Here is a 14,438-nt window from a genome sequence, read left to right on the forward strand (position 1 = left end):
CTCAACAACAAGCTGCTATAAAAAGCCATCCTTAGACGTACTACAAATTCTCTCTTTTGAGGTCCAGTACTGGCCTCGTTTTCCCAATCTCTTTCATGTTAAAATCCCCAACAATTATCATGAGATTGCCCTACTGACATGCCTTTTCTATCTCCTGCTGTAATTTGTAATTCATCATTATGGCAAATCATTCACTTCCTTTTGAGCCTTAATCCCATATATTTTAATTGATATAGCATTCAGAAATGCACCTAATGTCCTTCAATATATCTCTTGACTTGCCCTCTACTTATTTCCATCTTTAGAAAAGTCCATCGGTTCATTGTACTCTGGCCAAAAAAATTCTCTGAATTTTTGATTCTAAGCGGTACATCAGCATCCTTGTTCTGTATTTTCTCATTAGACATATACAGTGCTGTGCAAAAGGCCTAGACAGACATATATACAGTGCTTATAAAAAGTATTCACCGCCCCCCCTTGGAAGTTTTCATCAGGAGACCTATGACAGCCCTGGAGGAGTTACAAACTTCATTGGGCAAGATGGGAGAGACTATGCATAAAACTACTCTGTTGCAGCTTTATGGGAGAGTGGCAAAGAGAAAGCCACTGCTGAGAAAAAACACATGAAATCTTGGCTGGAGTTTGTCAGAAACACGTGGAAGAATCTGAAGTCAGCAGGTTCCATGGTCTGACAAAAGCAAAATGAGCTCTTCAGCCATCAGACTAAACGTTATGTTTGGCATAAGCCAAACACCGCACATCATCAAAAACACACCATCCCTATCGTGAATCATGGTGGTGGCTGAATCATGCCGTGGGGATGCTTCACTGCAGCAGGCCCTGGAAGGCCAGTGGAGGTAGAGAGTAAAATGAGTGCAGCAAAATACAGAAATCCTGGAGGAAAACCTGAGGCAGTCTGTAAGAGAACTGCCACTTGGGAGGAGAATTGTTTTCCAGCAAGAGAATAACCCCAAGCATAAACCCAAAGCTACACAGGAATGTCTTAAAAACAACAAAGTTAATGTCCTGAAGTGGCCAAGTCAGAGTCCAGAACTCAGTCCAATTGAGAATTTGCGGCTGGAGTTGAAGAGAGCTGTTCACTCACAATCCCCATGCAATCTGATAGCTTGAGTAGTTTTTAAATGAATAATGGGGAAAAATTGCAGTGTCCAGAAGTGCAAAGATGGTGGAGACTTATCCATACAGACTCAACACTGTGATTTCTGCCAATGGTGCACCTACTAAATATTGACTTGAAGGGGGCGAATACCTAAGCAATCAATTATTGTATTTTATATTTGTAATTAATTTAGATCAACTTGTAGAGATCTATTTTGACTTTGATACAAAATGAGTCTTTTTCTGTTGATCAGTGTCAAAAAAAAAGGCCAAATTAAATTCACTGTGATTCAATGTCGTAAAACAATAAAACATGAAAACCTGCAAGAGAGGTGAATACTTTTTATAGGCAATGTAGCTAGGGTGGCTAAGTCTTTGTCAGTGTGGAGCGGAGAGCAAGTTTGTAAATCTGGTGGTGCAAAGGATGCTGAAAATGGTGAGAGTGGAGCGCCCAGATCAGAATTCGGTTTATCGTCACTCGTGTATATAATGAAATTTATTTTGTTTTGTAGCAGCAGTACAGCAGAGTACATCAAATGACTGCAGTACTGTCCAAAAGTCTCAGCCACCTTAGCTATGCATGTGCCTTTGACTTTGCACAGCACTGTACTTTTATACTGTGCTTTTTGAATGTTATAACTTTGTACAAGAAACCCTGTTGTAGTTCAAAACAGCAGGGAATATATGTAGACCTAGTCAACCTAATCTCTCTTTAAGCACCTTAACATTATGAATATCTAATGTTCCTGCTGTTAAAAGCTGTAAAACCTGGATTGATGGAAATGAAATCCCTAAAATACACACTCAGTGGCCACTTTATGAGGTATAACTGTAGACCAGCATGTTAATGTAAATATCTAATCAGCCAATCATGTGGCTGCAACTCAGTGCATGATAGCATCCAGACATGGTCAAGAGGTTCATTTGTTGTTCATAATAAGCATCAGAGTAGGGAAGAAATGTGATCTAAGTGACGTTGACCATGGAATGATTATTAATGCTAGACAAGGCAGTCTGAGTATTCGAGAAACTCCTGACCTCCTGGGATTTACACACACAACAGTATCTAGAATTTCCAGAGAATGAGCAAAAAATAAAAAAAAGACATCCAGTGAGTAGCAGTTCTGTGGGCAAAAATGCCTTGTTAATGAGAGAGGTCAGAGGCAAATGGCCTGTCTGGTTCAAGCTGACAGAAAGGCGACAATATCTCCAGTAACCATGTATTACAACAATGTGTGCAAACGAGCATCTTTGAACACAAAACATGTCAAACCTTGATGTGAATGGGCTACAACAGCAGAAAACAGCTCCAGGTTCCACTTCTGTAACCAATGAAGTCAATTAGTTCAGTGGTTCCATTTGACATCAGAGAATGTATACAATATACAACCTGAAATTCTTTTTCTTGGCAGAAATCCACAAAAACAGAAGAGTGCCCCAAAGAATGAATGACAATAAGATTAGAAACCCAAAGTTGCCCCGTTCTCCCCCTCCCACACACAAGCAGCAGCAAGCAATGAGTCTCCCCTCACCCCCTTACTTCAGCAAAAAGCATCAGCACCCTTCTGATGAGAGAGAGAGAGAGAGAGAGAGAGAGAGAGAGAGAGAGAGAGAGAGAGAGAGAGAGAGAGAGAGAGAGAGAGAGAGAGAGAGAGAGAGAGAGAGAGAGAGAGAGAGAGAGAGAGAAGAGAGAGCTGAATACAAGCCCTTGAAAGATGATGCTCTGGTCCCAATATTCTGTTTTCTCCCATGTACTTCAGTCAGTGGCACCAGCATAGAATTGACTCACCCCCCGGACTGCGAAGCCTCAGAACCCCAGACAAATGTTTGTCTTCTAGGCCACACCCTCGGGATATCGAAAAGCAGCTGGTCGGTGAGCACCAGGAGCTGGAGTCATTATGTGACATCATCTTAGCTTTATTCACTCGTTTAAAAGTGTATATTTCCGAAACATAATCACTTCTTTTACTAATGTTCTACAGTATATCCAAATACTAATTATTTCCATTAATATAAGCAATGTAACATGTGGGTATGTTTGCCATAGAGATATCACTCAAAAGCTGTGTTGCCATATTTGACTGCAGGCAGTGAAGTATTGATTCAGCTGCACTTTCCTCACCTCTCTACATCTTCATTGCTGAGGTTCTGATATACTTCCAAGATTCATATTACTTAGATCTTTGCTAGATACAATTTTGACAGCTTTATAGAAAGCTCAACTATTGTACTGGAACATGTTCTTCCCACCATTAGAATGTTCAGCTTGTTAGAGGCAAACAAGCTAAGGAAGCTATAACCCTCTCAAGATATAAGTTTAGATAAATTAAGTTCACACAGGGAGTTCCCTGATTTCAGATTGCATCCCTGAAGGTGATTTGCTCTAATCCAAAGTTATGTTGGCCCTCATTATAATATTGGAAGAATCTGCAGATACAAGGGTCATAGTGGGAGGAATCATGACTCGTTGTCTATCTGAGTTCTTTATAACCATCTCAACCTAATATTGAGAAAAGCAGCTTTCTCTGTATCAGAACTTGCCACTCCATCTGTGGGACTGTCTCAGTTTATTTTCTCTCCATTCGCACAAGTTAGTCAGCCTGGAGTGTCCTACAAGCCTGCATTTCATAAATGTTATGTTCCTTTATCAGATTCATTCTACCTCTTTCTCTCCCTCCTTTTCCATCTCTCCCTTCCACTTTTCCTCCCCTTCCTTTGTTTCACCTTTCTCTCCCTCTCGTTCTCACTCTCCATTCCCCTTTTCTTACCCTCTCCTTCTCTCTCACCTTCTCCCTCCCCTCTCCCCCTCCACCCTTCCTCCTGCCCTTTTCCCCTTCCCTTTCCCTTCCATCTCCTCCACCCTTTGCCTTAACTCCATCCCTCTCCCTCTGCCATGAGCACTCCATGAGAATGACCTCATACATATCTTTTCCCCACACCCCCTCTCCCTCTGCCATGAGCACTCCATGAGAATTACCTCATACATATCTTTTCCCCACACCACACCATCAGAAACACCTCTTTGCCCTAGCTATGCCTCCCGTCTTTTTCCTTCCAACTTTAAATAAACAATTCATGTGATTAACAGATGAAATTACATTCTGCTGGTTCTGGAAACACCCAGATCAGGCAACATCTGTGAAGAAGAAACCATTAAAATTAAATGTATTTTCCCTATTTCCTTTTCTCAGCTTCTTGCATTTAACCGTTATTGTAATATAAAGACCAAAACCCTGCACATCATTGCAAGTGTAGTTAAAGCAGAGGTTAATGGATTCTTCATTAGTCAGGGCATGGAGGGATATGGGGAGAAAGCAGGGGATTGGGGCTGGGAGGGAAATGGTTCAGCCATGATGGCGCAGACTCAATGGGCCAAATGGCCTAATACTGCTCTTAGTTCTTATAGTCTTATGATTTTAAGTGTGTTCTACCAAGAATATATTTCACAATAACTTAGATTTTCAGTATGAGGCATCTAGAATTGAATGACTATTTGTTTTGGGTTTTTTTAAATGCCTTGTGTCAATAGTTTTTGTGATTCGTGAACCTACTCCTTGGTTTCTCTGTTCCCGTTTTCCATCCAGGCTTTTATTACTCACTCAGTATGAATCTTCCATTTTGTTCCAACCCTAATTTAATGGTTGTTCCTTAAGGTTGTCATAGCCGGGGTTGGTAATGGAGACAAGCTCCCAGCGGTGTGCACCTCAATTAGCCTCTGACAACCAAGTCCAGCTCCTGGTCTTCACGTGTGGTTTAACTACTAAGCTTGGCAGAACCATTTCTACTGACAGGAGAAGGTGCAAAGGAGAGTTACTGGCACCTTAAAACCAGTCGCTTTGGGCAGATGGGGCTCGTTAGCTGTGGTTGGCAGCTCATCTAGGGGAAGGGAAAACTCTGATCTCAAACCTCCACTGCCTTGTGGCTATACCCACTCATGGGGAAGGCTTCGGGAGTAAACCCCAAGGCAAAAGCCCAGAGCTGGAGTCCCTAAGACAGTACTACATTGAGTTTGATGCTGCTATATTGGCCTCTGCTGTTCCTATGGGCTCATCAGATGCATGGACAGGGGGAGCTTGCTACGTGGGCAACAGCTTGCTCTCCATATTGTACAGACCTGGCTTGTCTGTCTAGACTAGTGGTCGCCAACCCATCGATCTTTGAGACTTTTCCAGTAGATCCCAAAAAAAAAAGAAAAATAAATACACAAATACTGTTGAGAGGTTGTTTCCGGGTTGTGGGGTTTTAGTTCCGTTCTTTCTGCCCAGTGCGCAAGCGTGTAGCTCCCCCCACCACGCACTACACAGTGTACTTCAGTGGTCCCCAACCACCGGGCCACGAGGAAACGATATGATTTGGCGATATGAAACAATATGAGTCAGCTGCACCTTTTCTCATTCCCTGTCACACCCACTGTTGAACTTGAACGCACGCGAGATCATTACCCACGCGAGGTCATCAATTGCCTAAACGCAGTGATACCCGAGCGCCAGGGATCACTGGTTGGTCTCGCCCAGCCGGTGAGAAGTGCCGCTGCTTCTGGCCTGGATCACAGACAGATGGGTGCCGCCTCTATACCTGTTTAGCACACCAAATGTTCGTGGGGAACCCGGTGCTAAAATATTCACAGACAAATATTTTCACAGACAGTGATTTTCGGGCTCAGCGTTTTGTAAGTAGCAGAGCAGCTACCTCACTGCAATCTACTGAAAGTCATCACTCGAGCCAAACTTTTGTTGGGTGATAGATCCTACGGGGGGGTGGGGGGTGGGCGCGCACCCTGTCACACTCCACGCTTGGTCAATCGCTCTCTCCGGACTGCAACTGCCACGGCCCTGGTTCGGGGACCTCCAGTCCTTACCTTGTCCTCTCACCCCACCCACGACCAGCCGCACCTGGCCAAGGCATCTGGTGGCGGGCAGGAGGCTGGAGTTCGGGCCAAGAGGCTGTCTAATGAGGCAATGAAGCACTCAAAACTGCTTCAGTACCCTGAGTCCAAGCACCCTGCACTTAAAGACAAACCCACTGAGTTTTTTCAGTGGAAAAAACATGAGCAAGCAGGACAGAAGCTAAGTGCTGAGAGCCACGTAAACTAAATTGCGGAATAGACTGGACATAAGGAACCTGCTTCAAGTATCACTGCATTCCGGTCAAGTATCACTGCATTCCCCCCACCCCCCCCCCCCCGGTCGGCTGTTCCGCAAGAATATTGTCAATATTAAACCGGTCTGTGGTGCAAAAAATGGTGGTGACCCCTGGTGTACGTACATTATTTCAACTTCCGGGTTGCGGGGTTTTACTTCTGGTCTTTTCTGCCCGGTGCGCATGTGTGTGACTAACCAATTTAGTAGGTCGATCTTACCTTTCACTAAGGCCAAGGTAGGGGATCTTGGGCTTAAAAAGGTTGGTGACCACAAATCTAGACTGTTAAGTCAAGTCAAGTCACTTTTATTGTCATTTCGACCATAACTGCTGGTACAGTACATAGTAAAAATGAGACAATGTTTTTCAGGACCATGGTGTTACATGATACAGTACAAAAAACTAGACTGAACTACTTAAAAAAAACAACACAGAGAAAGCTACACTGGACTACAGACCTACACAGGACTGTGTAAAGTGCACAAAAATAGTACAGGCATTACACTAAATAATGAACAGGATAATAGGGCAGTATGGTGTCAGTCCAGGCTCTGGGTATTGAGGAGTCTGATAGCTTGGGGGAAGAAACTGTTACATAGTCTGGTCGTGAGAGCCCGAATGCTTTGTAGCCTTTTCCCAGACGGCAAGAGGGAGAAGAGATTGCATGAGGGGTGCATGGGGTCCTTCATAATGCTGTTTCCTTTGCGGATGCAGCATGTAGTGTAAATGTCCGTGATGGCAGGAAGAGAGACCCCAATGATCTTCTCAGCTGACCTCACTATCCGCTGCAGTGTCTTGTGATCCGAGATGGTGCAATTTCCGAACCAGGCAGTGATGCAGCTGCTCAGGATGTTCTCAATACAACCCCTGTAGAATGTGATGAGGATGGGGGGGGGAGGGTGGGAGATAGTTAGGATGCAACATCCATGATCGACCCTGACTAAGGGAGGCCTCAAAGAATTTAATGGTTCCTCCATATTCTCCAAATCCAGTTACCCTCCTACAGTATGTTCAGATTTACACTGCTTTGGTTTTGTGCAGATTTTACATTACATCATGATTTAGCTTTATTTATTTATTAACGATGAGGCAATAGACAGGATTCCCCAGGTCGACATCACCAGCACCATGGTGACCCACCAGTAGTAGCTGAAGTCACGAAAGCTGTCAGCCAGCTATCCAGTGACAAAGTCCCAGGGGCAGATGCCATACCTGCAGAGATCTACAAAGCCGGTGGTCCTGTATTTATAGAGAAGCTCCCCAAGTTGTTCCAGTCTTTTTGGAAGCAAGGATCCATTCCTCAGGAACTTGAAGATGCATCCATTGTACACCTCTACAAGAGGATGGGCAATCAGCAAGTATGCAACAACCACTGATGAATCTCACTGCTCTCCATTGCAGGGAAAACCCTTGCAAGAGTCCCGCTAAATTGTCTGGTCACTCATCTGGAGCTGGGCCTGCTGCCAGAGTCACAGTGTGACTTTCGCAACGGTCGTGGGACTACTGACATGATTTATGTCACACGACAACTTCAGGAGGAGTGTCAGGAGCAGAATCGTGAACTCTACACAACTTCTGTTGACCTCACGGAAGCCTTCAACACCGTCTGCCGACAAGACCTGTGGAGGATCATGTCAAAGTTCGGCTGCCCCGTCAAATTCTTACTGAGAGTAGGCCAGTTCCATGATGGCATGTTGGCAAGAGTGCTGGACGATGGAGAATCCTCTAAGGCATTCCCATTCACCAATGGCGTCAAACAGGGCTGTGTGCTCACACCCACACTGTTCAGCATGATGTTTACTGCCATGCTGAAAGATGGCGTCCAGGACAGTGATGCTGGAATCAGCCTCAAGCACAGAGTGGATGGGAAGGTCTTCAACCTGAGGAGTCTTCAAACTATTACCAAAGTGAAGGATACTGTTCTGAGAGACTTCCTCTTTGCCGATGACTGTGCCCTGTATGCTGGTTCAGAGCCAGATGCAAGTCAACATGTATGGGAACGAGTATGGGAATGCCGACGAATCAGTCCAGCAACACAACTGATGGTCTACAGAGCTGTGGTACTTACTACCCTCCTGTGAAACATGGACTGTGTATCGAAGGCATGCAAGACAGCTCAACCATTTCCACATGACTTGTCTTTGCAGAATATTAGGCATCAGATGGCAAGATAAAGTACCAGACACTGACGTTCTCTCTGGAGCAAGTCTACCATCAGTCCACACACTGCCGATGAGAGCACAGACCCGGTGGGCAGGTCATGTCATCCGCATGCCAGACAAGCGCTTACCCAAGCAGCTCCTTTTTGGGGAACTCTCTGCTGGAAGACGCTCGCGTGGAGGACAGAAGAAACGTTACAAAGGCACACTAAAGGCCTCCCTGAAGTCGCTTGACGTAGACACGGCCACCTGGGAAACGCTGGCACAAAACCGCCCTGCCTGGCGTGGCCTCATCCACGAGGGCTGTCAGACTTACGAAGCAAGTCGCACTGCTGAGGCACAGCATAACCGCGAGCTGCACAAGTCCAGAGCCACCAGCACAACAACTGCAGTGCCTACACATGTCTGCCCAACATGTGCCAGGACATTCCATGCCCGAATTTCCTGACCAGTCATCTTCGGACACACTGCATCCAGGCTCAAAGTAACTAATGGTGTCAAAGTCTTCACCGACAACGATGATGGACAAACGAACCAATTGAAATACAGCATAGAGTAGGCCCTTCTGGTCCAATGAGTTGCACTGCCCAGTGACCCACCTATTTAACCCTAGCCTAATCATGTGACAATTTACAAAGACCAATTAACCTACCAAATGGTACATCTTTGGAATGTGGGAGGAAACTGGAGCACCCGGGGGAAACCCAATACATTCACAGGCAGGAACATACAAAGTTCAAATTTCAAAGTTCAATATAAATTTTATTATCAAATACATATATGTCATTATGGTTGTGGTGGCTGGAGGCCAATCATCTCATCCTCAGGACGTCACTTCAGGAGTTCCTCAGGGAAGTGTCCTAGGACCAACCATCTTCAGCTGCTTCATCAAAGACTTTCTTTCCGTCATAAGGTCCAAAGTAGGCATGTTCGCAGATGACTGCACAATGTTCTGCACCATTCCTGACTCCTCAGATAGTGAAGCAGTTCATACTCAAATGCAGCAGGACCTCGACAATATCCAGGCTTGGGTTGACAGGTGGCAAGTTACATTCGAGCCACGCAAGTGCCAGGCCATCTCCAACAAGAGAGGATTGAACCATCATCTCTTGACATTCAGTGGCATCACCATTACTGAACCCCTCACTATCAACATCCTGGGGGTTACCATTGACAGGAAATTGAACTGATCTACCCATATACAATAGACAATAGGTGCAGAAGTAGACCATTCGGCCCTTCGAGCCTGCACCGCCATTTTGAGATCATGGCTGATCAATTACTATCAATACCCGGTTCCTGCCTTGTCCCCATATCCCTTGATTCCCCTATCCATAAGATACCTATCTAGCTCCTTCTTGAAGGCATCCAGAGAATTGGCCTCCACTACCTTCTGAGGCAGTGCATTCCAGACCCCCACAACTCTCTGGAAGAAGAAGTTTTTCCTTAACTCTGTCCTAAATGACCTAACCCTTATTCTCAAACCATGCCCTCTGGTACTGGACTCTCCCAGCATCTGGAACATATTTCCTGCCTCTATCTTGTCCAATCCCTTAATAATCTTATATGTTTCAATCAGATCCCCTCTCAATCTCCTTAATTCCAGCATGTACAAGCCCAGTCTCTCTAGCCTCTCTGCGTAAGACAGTCCAGACATCCCAGGAATTAACCTCATGAATCTACGCTGCACTTCCTCTACAGCCAGGATGTCCTTCCTTAACCTTGGAGACCAAAACTGTACACAATACTCCAGGTGTGGTCTCACCAGGGCTCTGTACAAATGCAAGAGGATTTCCTTGCTCTTGTACTCAATTCCCTTTGTAATAAAGGCCAACATTCCATTAGCCTTCTTCACTGCCTGCTGCACTTGCTCATTCACCTTCAGTGACTGATGAACAAGGACTTCGAGATCTCTTTGTATTTCTCCCTTACCCAACTCTACACCATTCAGATAATAATCTGCCTTCCTGTTCTTACTCCCAAAGTGGATAACCTCACACTTATTCACATTAAACGCCATCTGCCAAGTATCTGCCCACTCACCCAGCCTCTCCAAGTCACCCTGAATTCTCCTAACATCCTCATCACATGTCACACTGCCACCCAGCTTAGTATCATCAGCAAATTTGCTGATGTTATTTTCTATGCCTTCATCCAAATCGTTAACGTAAATGGTAAACAGCTGTGGTCCCAATACCGAGCCCTGTGGCACCCCACTAGTCACCACCTGCCATTCCGAGAAACACCCATTCACCGCTACCCTTTGCTTTCTATCTGCCAACCAGTTTTCTATCCATGTCAATGCCTTCCCCCCGATGCCCTGAGCTTTGATTTTACCCACCAATCTTCTATGTGGGACCTTATCAAATGCCTTCTGAAAATCGAGGTACACTACATCCACTGGATCTCCCCCGTCTAACTTCCTGGTTACATCAAATAACCACCGTGGCTACCAGTGCAGGTCAAATGCCAGGAATCCTGTGGTGTGTAACTCACCTCCTGACTTCCTAAAGCCTGTCCGCCATCTACAGGGCTCAGGTCAGGAGTGTAATGGAATACACGCCACTCCGCCTGGATGAGTGCAGCTCCATCAACACTCAAGAAGCTTGACACCATCCAGTACAAGGCTGCTCACTTGATCGGTACCCCTTCCACAAGCATCCAATCCCTCCACCATCGACCAACAGTTGCAGCAGTGTGTGCTATCTACAAGATACACTGCAACAACACACAGAAGTTCCTAAGGCAGCATCTTCCAGACCGACGACCACTACTATCTAGAACAGAGGTGTCGAACTCAATTGCACATGGGGCCAAAACTCAAAGCACACTTTAGGTCGCGGGCCGAACAGGATAAACATTTATTGAACACTCTAAAACTAAACATTTTTTGGACATAAATATGAATAAAAACAGACAGGAATATTATTCCAGAAAAAATAAACTAAAACTTTAAATAACTTAAATATTTTGCTCTCCATAAAAATATCTCCTGTCAGTATTATACAAGTTAGAAATATGAGCATGCTGCAAGCAAACCCTGAAAATATAAATAAAATTTGTGCTTTTCAGCAAAAGTTAAAACAACAACAAATCAAAACACTCAGTTTTCTTTGCTCTTATGCCGTTTTGTCAGAGCTGGATGCTTGGCATCTTTTCCTGGCAATAAGTTCGTTTAGGTTTGGTGTAAGGTTCTGTGTTGTGGAGATTCTCAGGATGGACTGCAGTTGTTCATCAGTGAGACGACTCCTGTGTGTTGTTTTGTTAATCTTCATCACTGAGAAAAGCTTCTCACACAGATATGTGCTACTAAACATGCACAAGGTTTGAGCTGCATGTAGACGGAGCTGAGGCATTGCTTCAGGAATGGAGCGAATAAACTGTGTCGTACTTTGCCTTTAGTGTCCCATTACACTGCAGCTCTATCAGCTCCATCTGAATCTGTACAGGTGCAGTTTCCACGTCGACGGCAAATGGGTTGCAAAGCAGCTCGAAATTAATTTTTTGTGCTTCAAAGTCACCAAAGTGCCGTGCGAACTCAGTGCGAAGTGCGCTCAGTTTATCAGCAAAGTGCGCATTTGGGAACATCATTGCGCCGACCTGGTTCAACATTACTTGGCAACAGGGAAAATGAGGCAAGTTGCACTGGTGCATTTGTGTCTCCCATAAGAGCAGCTTCACTTGAAATGCCTTCACTGCATCATACATGTCAGTGATCAAGCGGTCACGTCCCTGGAGCTGAAGGTTTAAGACACCTATCGGCAGCTGTTGCACTGCATTATGGGATCTTTAGTTTGTGTGTTATCAGCGCTTCATATCGCCGGGCCATTAATAATTAAAATAATAGATCTATCTAAAATGGTCTCGCGGGCCGGATATAATTGTACGCTGGGCCGGATATGGCCCGCGGGCCTTGTGTTTGACACCTATGATCTAGAAGGACAAGAACAGCAGATAGCTGGGAACATGATCACTTGGAAATCCCCCTCTAAGTCACTCACTATCCTGACTTGGAAACATAATGCCATTCCTTCCTCGTGGCTGCGTCAAAATCATGGAATTCCCTCCCTAACAGCACTGTGGGTGTATCTACACCTCAGGGACTGTAGCGGTTCAAGAAGGCAGCTCATCAACACCTTCTCAGGGGCAACTAGAGATGGCAACAAATGTTGGCTTAGCTGGGTCTGCCCACATCCCGTTAATGAATAAATAATAAAAAAATATACAACCCTGTGACTCATTTTCTTGTGAACATACACAACAAATTAGTAATTATAACGGAATCAATGAATGACTGCCGCACTAGGGCTTTCAACTAGAGTGCAGAAAACAGCAAACTGTGCAAATGCAAAAAGAGGATACAATAATATAACTATATAAACAATAAAACTCCATACAGTGGACACCATCAGATTTAAACTCTGAACTCCGATGCTCCGAGCTGTAATACTGCTGTGTTAAATGCTACCCCACAATGCCCCCCCCCCACCCCGTGTGGTGCTATTGATAACACCAATGCTCTTTGAATTGCCAGGGAAGATGGACTCTAAGATTATCCTTGTTACTGCACTACAGTCACGTCTGCTTATGCATTTATCTGGTAAGCTGTTTCCACAGCACTTATTGCCTATGGTTAGACCTCCAGTTCAGTTAACCCCCCCCCCCCCCCCCCCATTACCCTCTATCTATTACACCTGTCGCTGCACTGCACTATAAACACTTTAAACCACTTTTTATAATGCTGTTTACGCTGCAAATGCATGCCATAAGTCCATAAGACACTGGAGCAGAATTAGGCCATTCAGCCCATTGTCTTCGCTCTGTCATTCCATTATGGCTAATTTATTACCCTCTCCTGCCTTCAGCCCATAGCCTTTAATGTACAAACCAGTGAACCTCTGCTTTAATTATTTCCAATAACTTGGCCTCCACAGCCCACTGCAGCAATGAATTCTACAGATTCACCACCCTCGGGCTAAAGCAGGGGTTCCCAATCTTCTTTATGCTATGGACGAACACCACTAACCAAGAGGTCTGTGGACCCGAGGTAGGAAGCCCCTGGGCTAAAGAAATTTATACACATTTTATTCCTATCCGTAGTTTAACCTCTAACTTAATTTTGATATAAACCTTTATGCTTTATAATTGTTGAATGTTATTTTTTTGTTACAGCACCTGATCAACACACCACGGTAAATTCCTTTTACGTATAAATGTAACTGTCGAATCAAGTTGATCGTTGTTCCTATATCCTTGCTCAACATACCAGGTGGTCTAGTTTACCACAAATTTTTGCAACACACACAAAGTGCTGGAGGAACTCAGCAGACCAGGCAGCATCTATGGGAAAAAAGTACAGTCAATTTTTCAGGCCGTTTGAGTCCTGCCGAAGGGTTTTGGCCCAAAACGTTGACTGTACTTTTTCCGTAGATGCTGCCTGGCCTGCTGATTTCCTCCAGCACTTTGTGTATTTTGCTTGGATTTTCAGCATCTGTAGATTTTCTTTTGTCTGTACTACAGATTTTTGTTCTTTTCTGCTGCACACCTTTAATTTATTCTAAAGGAAACTGAACGTTTGATTGGGAAATCCAATATTTCTAACATAGGAGGTCATTTGGAACATCTTTTGTGTGCCTAATCTTGTTTAATCCATTGGACCTGCTCTCTGCAGAGCTGGCAATGTATGCTATGTCTAGCCTAAAGTCCAATTTTCTGTTCTGTTCTGTTGTGTCTCTTCATTACTGCTATTTCCTATGTTAATCTTTTCATAGTGTTTCTGGAATCACAAACTGGCATGGTGTTCCAGTGCTAATTTAACTCTTGGTCTTCCTGCAAAGTTGCACGTTCGGAGCTGGTGTGTGTCAGAGAACTCTGTCCATCATCAGAGATCCCCACCACCGAGACCATGCTCTTTTCTCGCAGCTGCCATCAAGTAGAAGGTACAAAGTCTCAGGAATTCACCTCAGGAAGTTCAAGAATAGTTACTACCTTACAACCATCAGGATCTTGAACAAAAGGGGA

This window comes from Hemitrygon akajei, chromosome 1 (genome assembly GCF_048418815.1).
Source record: "Hemitrygon akajei chromosome 1, sHemAka1.3, whole genome shotgun sequence".
Lineage (NCBI taxonomy): Eukaryota > Metazoa > Chordata > Chondrichthyes > Myliobatiformes > Dasyatidae > Hemitrygon > Hemitrygon akajei.